The sequence below is a fragment of the Lichenostomus cassidix genome, chromosome 4, assembly GCF_008360975.1.
Source record: "Lichenostomus cassidix isolate B80296 chromosome 4, HeHo_3.0, whole genome shotgun sequence".
In the NCBI taxonomy this organism is placed as follows: Eukaryota; Metazoa; Chordata; class Aves; order Passeriformes; family Meliphagidae; genus Lichenostomus; species Lichenostomus cassidix.
Genome location: NC_139484.1, coordinates 48,555,229 through 48,563,425, shown reverse-complemented (window position 1 = coordinate 48,563,425; position 8,197 = coordinate 48,555,229).

Here is an 8,197-nt window from a genome sequence, read left to right as displayed (position 1 = left end):
AGCAAAACATCCTGACTAATTATCAGTGTGTACCTGTCCTAGCTGACCTGTGTGCCCTTCACCTTGTGCTCTGAGCCCCAGCTATTGAAAATGAAATTCAGAGAGAAAACAATTTTTGTGTGTGTCTAGGTGTTTATACTGTATAGCTGCTTAACTACAGCTGTGGTGGCCTTTCCACTGGCCTGGACCTCTTGCTCCATTGGAATGTGACGCTGCAGCTGCTGTGTGTCAGCAGGGTTGCTGTCACTTGTGAGGCAGAAGAGCATCACCACAAAGCTGCCCTGTGTTTTCAGGAGGACAGAAGAGATGCTCCTCAGGACTTCTCTTAACTGCATAATAGGCAATTGCCCTACTCTGCAAACAGCTGGCCCTGCCTCAGTCAGACTTCTGTCACTTGCAAATGGCCTTGCAGTGACACATTTATTTTGTGTGCCATTTCTAAAATCAGTGTTAGTGTCCTGGTCACTGCTGAGGCCTGCAGTTTCTGCATACTGGTAGCACCTTGCTGGGCTCCAGCTGCTGTATTTTGGAGGGGGGAAAGGGGATGTCTCAAAGCACCGAGCTAAACCATGTGGCACTTCCCTTCCTGAGTGTGGGGAGCTGGCCTCCAGCCTTGCATGAGCTGTGAATCAGTTATTAGCAAACAAAGTAATAGCTATTGCTGCCTTTCTGGTTGTGAAGTGAATGAGTGCCATGTCTGTCTCAGGTCTTTCACAACCACCCTACACAAGGCTGGCAGGGGGGTTTCTGTCGTTTCTCCTCTCCCCCGGTGTGATTCATGCAGGGGCGGAGCAGCAGGGCATGGGCCTGTGTGTGATGGTGGCTGTTTCTGTGTCTGGAAAAGAGGAAGGAAACGACGATTGGTGTCTTCGCTTGGTGTGAGATGCTCACTCGCCCGCGTCCGCAGCGTTTCTGAGAAGTCTCCAGTGGGCACCGGCTCCCACAGGCACCCCAGCAGCTCCACACTGTGCCTCAAAGGGTGCAAGCTGATCTGGGACAACTCTCAAGCCAAGACCTAGTGTCTCCCCTCACTCCCTTGGCTGCCTTCTCCAAATGCTCTGTTGCTGTTCAGGTACCACAGAAGGCTGAGACTTTCACAAGAGATAGCTTTGCTTTGAAAGCCAAGATCCCTTGCAAATGTCAGCTGCCCAGGATGTGGCTGTGTCTGCTAGCTATCTGCTAGCCACAGGCAGGGCTGTGGTGGCCGAACCTGCACAGCCAGTCTCAGGGTGTGAGGGAAGAGACCCAAGGCTGACACTCCTCGACTTGGCAGATGAATCAAGTAGAAGCAACTGGAGGGAGACATATCTTATATTGCCAAACCTATTTTTCTCTGAATATCCAGAGACATTTAAAGAAAATGAGACGTCATTACTGAAGATATTTCCCTCTTTCATAGCTGACAGAAAGAGGGAAGAGCTTTTGGTTCCCACTACAGTTATGTCACAGTTTAACTTTTAATTTACAGATGAAAGAGATCCCATGAGTCTTACCTACAAAGAAATTGCAACTTCCCAACCACACCCCATGAAGAATAGCTAGTTCTAGTGCAGTTTCTCTTTGCAATAGGTGACAGCCAATGCTAGTGGAGTTAAATCTTTGTGAATCTGCACAGAAGAGACTGGAGAAATATCACTGCATTGTATATTAAATACATGAATGATATGGCTTCAAGCTGAAAGCACAAATAGCATATGTATAGCATTTGCTATACAAATAGCAAGAGAGATGAGTTTTGGAAAGATCCAAGGCAGAAGGGATTGGTTAACTGGGTTATAAGATTAAATCCTGATTGGGATCTGGGACAAATCACTCAGGCATACTATTGAACAATCCAGAATTAATAGGACATTCACCAATCATAGAAGCTTAGATGTGTGCAGGGTAGTGCTCTGGTGTGGTACATATGACAGAAGAATCAAAACCATGGGAAAACTGAAAGCTGAGGCAGGATGGCATGAAAAACCCTGCCTTTAACTTCACAAAATCAATCTGCTGAGCTGCATGTACTATGACAAACATGAGAAGCTGAGAGTGCCAGGCATGATGAGCGAAATATAGAAGCAGCACTGAACCACATCATGTCATTGGAGTCTGCAAACACCAAGAGAAGACACCTGGCATGGGAAGAGGAGAAGGCAAAAGCCTGGGAGCTGAGAGGTGCTCTTCACAAAAGCAGCAAAGAAAGATGCAGGAGATGGGCCAAATCAGCATGAATGTGAATGGAAATTACATTCATTTCTGTACAGTGCAGAGGTACGTAAGCAACTGTAGTGCTAAAGTAACCCCTGAAAAAATCCCTGGGCTGTGGAAAAAAAAGTCATGCCAGGGCCTCTGAGGACTTGCAGGTGCTTAACAAGATAGGGAAATGAAAGTCTTTGACTGGACCAGGGGTTCCCAGAGCTGCTAGCACTCTGTGAAGGTGATGCTGTGATTTTCTGGTGGGAAATATTGACAGTGAGACTCTGAAGCCAAACCCCATGCTGGTGTTGCCCTGGCAGACACAGGTTACAGAGAAATAAGCCACACTTTCTCTGAAGCCTAAAGGGAAGGAGGTGATTAATCAGCCATTTGGCTGGAAAGGTCTCCCAGAAGCTGCACCCTGAGAAAGCCAAACTACAACCAAAACACAATAAAAGAGCTGTGTTAATATCCAGGGTGGTAGCAATGGGTCCACAAGGCCCTGTGGACATCCCAGGGGCTGTGGCAGGATCATGTCTGACAGCAAGAGTGAGTCTAACACTTACCATTCCTTGGCTTGGCTTGGCTGAGGATGAGGGGTGTAGAATGCAGGCCTTTGAGGGACATCTCTAGCCCATGTGGGCTAATGTGGGTGCCTGAGCTAAAGCCGCTAGTCACCGAAGCAGGAAGCTGGTGCCTCTGTTGATATGGCACTAAGAGATGGGTTCACCTCAGTAACAGGTCCCACTTTAACCTGGATTTAACAGTGTGCAATGGGCTTCAGGACTGGGCTGCAAGACACTGAGTGTGGCTGAAGCACCAAAATTTTCAAGAGAAGCTTGCTGGGATAATACAGCAATCAGAATAAGAGGGAAAAAAAAAATTGAAGCAGGTCTGCATTTGTGCCTCCAGCGTACTCCAGGTCAATGAGGAAGCTCCCTCTTGATGTAGCAAATGTTGATCAAATTGCAAAACCAATTTAATCTGTCAGAGGTGCTGCTTGGACATAGCAAGGCAACTCCCTTAAGACAAATACAAACTCAGATATTTCTACAGTGCAAAGAGGGTTAGAGTCACAGAATGAAAAATATCATCAAGCTGAAGGATAGAGATGACGCAATCTGCAAAATCTGTCACAAGCTGGATTTTGTGATCACTTCTCCATGCCCTTTGTAGGAAAGTGCAAATGCTGCTGGCAGTGTAATGAGAATCCAGTCATGTACCTGTGCTTTAGGGAGCTCAAGTCTGAGTCAATCCCTGAATGATCCAACAATGAGTTAATCCCTGAATGATGCACAGATTTAGCATCAATAGCCACAAAATTAAGCCCAGAGTAAATGGTACAAACAGGAATAACCTTTTTTTCCTTTCACTGAATTGTCCAGCAGTTTGTTTAGCAAACTCTTTTTACAGAACCACAAACCTGCACTGAGTTTCAAATTCACTGAGAGTTTGCACTTGTTACAAGGAATAATTTACAGTTTTGAGGTGTATATAGTATAGTTAAGGGGAACTTAGTTCAAGCATATGTAAAATAAGCTTACTGGAATAGTCTGCACAGCTGCAGATGGGAACATCTGGAGAGCAATTAGGTTCAGAGCTGTGCCAGACCACTTTATCAAAAAGTAGTGAAGAACCATAACAGCAGCAGTGGTGGAGGCTCTAACAATGAGAGGAATGTGAGGATGTGGTTTGCTTTCAGAAGGTCTTCAAAGAAGGTGGGAGGGGGAAGGAGGAGAGAGAGGTGGGCTGCTGTAAGCAGAATGGTAGGAGCTAAAGCGTAGTGAAAGGAAATAGCTGAGGCTGTAAGAAGTGAAAAAAGTTACTGAGAACTGAAGAAAGCAGAGGAGAGACTATGTGGCTGAGGGATCTTTTCTCAGTCCTGCACTCCTGTTTTCAAAATCTGTTCATGGTATGGTTTGCGGCACAAGTAGGTATTTGAACAATTTATGCTGATGTTCCTACCAGCAGAAGACCAAGGTGATATCCCAACTAGGAAATCACTGGAAACAAAAGGGCAACATGAGGAATGACCTGCATTTGCTGGTCAAATTGAAGGACTTTCCAGTGAGGTCAGGCTCTGCCACGCAGGAGAGTGCAGAAGGACATCTAAGGCAACCCCCAACCCAGCACTCTCAGGCAGAGTTAAAGGCAAAGTTTAATATGCTCCCTTAAAAAAGCAAATTTGCTTTGCACCTGCACTGCAGCAGGCCAAGACACTCATGCATGGCCCTGTGCTCACCTCCCCACCTGCCACTCTCCCAAACCTTGTCTAGGGCTCAAGCCACGTGTCCTTGGCTCAGGAGACGGTGGCACAGGGGATGGAGAAGCTGCCCCTTGGCCTGTGCAGCTCTGCCCAGCGCCAGGAGCTTGGATGGGTGCCCAGTAGAAGGAGTCTGAGCATGTGGGGTGGCTGTTTTGGTGGTGCTGCGTCAGGAGGGCAGTGGAGAGAGGACAGAAGAACATCTGTGAATGCCCTGGCATATGGGAAGGCACCAGACCTATGACAGCCAGTGACACCAAGTGGTAGCAGCCAGGGTGCAGTTGTGTTTGTGGGACTGAAATTGCTGATATTTTCCTTGGTGCTTTGGAGCCTGCATATTTAATACAAACATAAGGAACTGTGGGGAAATCAAAGGCTTAGTGGCCTTGGGTTGCTAAAGAAAAGGTTTCCAAGATAGAGCCTCACCAAAAGCAAGCTTTGCATCTGACTTAGAAGGCTTTCCCTCTGCTGGGACTGGAGCTATGGGTTTGCTACCCGGGTTTGCTACCCAGATTTGCTGCCCAGGTTTGCTGAGGAGCAACCTGACAAGCATGCAACAGTCTCATTTATCAGTTGTGTGATCGGGGTAAAAATCATGTGCCTTAGATAAAGTGACACAGAAAGCAAGCCTTCAGAGCATGTGCTGTGGGACTGGCACTCTCCTATGAAGTCTTGCAGATGTTAGAGTGACCAAATGGCTTGTGATGGCATGTGGTCCCCTTGGAATATGAGCTCTACATACCAATGGGTTTTGGCAGGGTTTGTTTTTGGCTCACTCCTCTGAGCATATCTTAGAGCAGAGCTGCTGGCTCAACAGGTGGTATTTCAATGTGTTTCAGATCCATGTGCCCATCTGCGTAGCCCTGAAGACATATTATCAGGAAAGAAGCATTTGTAGAATTGAAGAGGCATAAGATTAGCAATCAACAGCTGTTGGTAATGTGGTCGTGGGCTGTGTTCTACCCTCTACTTGCAGAAGTGTTCTCACGGGCTCTGTCAGCGCCAGCCGTTTGCAGATGTGCAACGGTGTGGGCAGGAGTCTGCTTCTGCCTCCCACCCACTCCTCAAAAAGCAAACCCAGAAGCGCAGCAGAGATAAGTAGGTGCTTCTGACATGCAATTCCTTTGGTCTGTTCCAGGCATTGGCAAGGTGAGCCATGTCCCAGAAAAACATGTTGCTCAATCGCAAGTGTAAAAGGAGTCAAAACAACTTGCTCGGCCATAGGTGTCCATACTTTGACATCTGAAGATGGGGAGATTCATTCCACCCTTGTCTACAGACACTGTGCACAGACCACAGCACAGCCTCTGGGACCCTCTGTGCCCTTTCTGACATGGGCCTGGTGAGTCCTGACACAGCTATTGCTGCTGTGCTGCCTCTATGTCACAGCAGAATGGGTGGAGCTGTGTTTTCCAGGGATCTGTGTCTCAAAGGTGGATTAGTCCAACTCAGAACATAGCTTTTTCACATTTCCATGGCATTTTTAAGACCTGAGTATCTCTGAGGTTTTTGCTCCTCTATTGAACTTAATTGAAATTTGCCAACGCATGAACAGGTTACTGGAGAGAAAACAAGTAGAAAGCAATCACATTAAAAGTGTTTTCTTAGGAACTGAGCAGAGTGATCACCTTATTTCTGTGCTTAGTCTGATCCCTAGGGAAAAATCTTTCCAAACAACCTATTCTGCAACATAATACACAATTGAGACACTGCTATTGAAACCGTGAGCAGACATATAACAGATTTCTACTTGCATTTACACCTTATTTTATATTACAATGCCAATGCCATCAAAAGGGATGGAGGTACTTGTCACAGCTATTGTTTGTCTTTCTGAAGTTAATTGCACTTTAAAAGGTTTTTTTCCCCACCAGAGGCAGAACTACAAACTGCCAGGATAGACTTTGTGCAAAAAAGCAGCATAAAGCTACAATCATCTATATTTGATGTAGGATCAAATAAAACTCAGGGGAATTAGAGACAAAGATAAATATATGGGCCTAAATGTTTGGAGTTCAACTTTTGCATCAAGATCAAGACAGGGATGGTCTACCCTGTCAATTTGAGGCATTTAATCTCACAGCAGCCACTTCAGAGATTTCCTGTTGGATGGGGTACAAAGTCGGTTGTGACGAGTTGATGTCAGATTTAGGATTTATTGAGACAGGGACGGACGTGGATGGCTTGTGAGGGATGTACAGTGGGAAGGCACAGTCTGATGCTAATGCAATGGGTACAGCCCTCCCTCTTTAGCTAACCTCCCTCATAAAACAGTTCCTGTTAACTTTGCAGCTGGAATTACATCTGGAGAGAATTCAGGAGTTCATTTTAACACTGAATTAACAGTGAAATTTGTCTGCTTTTGGATTTTTAGCCATGATATTTTTCTGCCAAAGCACATGTGTTATAAATCTAACAATTTAAATGAAGAATTGTTCATCGATTACTCATTAAGGTTAAAACTTTAAAATCTTTCACTACATAATGCAAAGTGTTTGAGCAATAACCCAACTCAAGTATGTCCCCCTCTCCTGAAGGGAATGGAAATTATTAAACTCTGCACAGGTTTAGTGAGTTGCAGAATGGAAAGAGGGAGGCTCTGACTCATCTACTCTGCAAACAACCACATGAGACTGCAGTTTCACTTTTTGATGTGGTCCTGTTACAGAAGTGTATGCCAGCTGAATTATCAAAATGAAATATTATTCCTTTACCTGGCTAAGCACTTGGTAATTTTACTTGACGTTCTGGAGGAGGAGAGCTGAAACTGCTGCAGTGGGCGTCATACCCACAGTTCAAGCAATAATTTAGTCCACAGTACCTTCATGGAGGAGTTGAGGTCTCCCACCTGATGTCCTTATCCCCTTCATGGAGGAAAAAAGGAGGACAAGACCTAGATCTAGAAAGGACTAGGTCTTGTCCTCTGAGGTCCACACACATAAGAAACTGCTGTGAAATAGGGAGGCCTCTGCTGTCTGTGTGCCAGACAATGTTTGCTGCATAAAATCTTTGGAGAGATTAGGGTGTGCTCCTGTGCTTTTATCAGAAGGCTGTAAAGAGAGAAGGGGCAGCTATCAGATTCAGAGACCCTCCATTGATAGCAGATGAACTTCCATCTCCCTTACTGCGTGCATCTGTAGGTCACTGTACTGAGCTGCTGCTTGGATGTGGGAATAGTTTTTATTATAAAGTATGCCTAGTATGCACTTATAAATTATATTAATTTTGACATCTTTCTTATCTATACCAAAAATTACTGACAGGAGTCATGGGACTCTGGCTACCGAACACCTTCCCTGTTCAGTGATCTCAGTATATCCTCCTACTGCAAATAGTATTCTCCAACTTTAATATTCACTAGTCCTTCCATTAAACTTCTCCCGGAGTATTTCCTGGATGATGATTTCAGAACAAAATCTATTTCACTGAAAAGTTTGTCATTGGCATTCTCAGCATTTGTAACCCCTCCTTCATGGATAAATGCCATTGGGAAGGTGGTGAGATGCCACTGGGTTCAAGGTGATGAAAAATCATCTGTTTGACAGTGTCTGGAAGTTTCTGACTCTGCCTGATCAATTGCAAATGTACATCTCCAAGTCTGAAGACAAGGATCTTGGCTCAAGATAAGAGCTCTTCACTGTGTAATCTTACTCCCCTTTTGAATTTTAAGTGCTGGTTCTTACCTAGATTGAGAAGAAAAAGCGTCATACAAATGAAACCACTGGATAGCTCTGTGAAAGTCTGAGTTCTGCA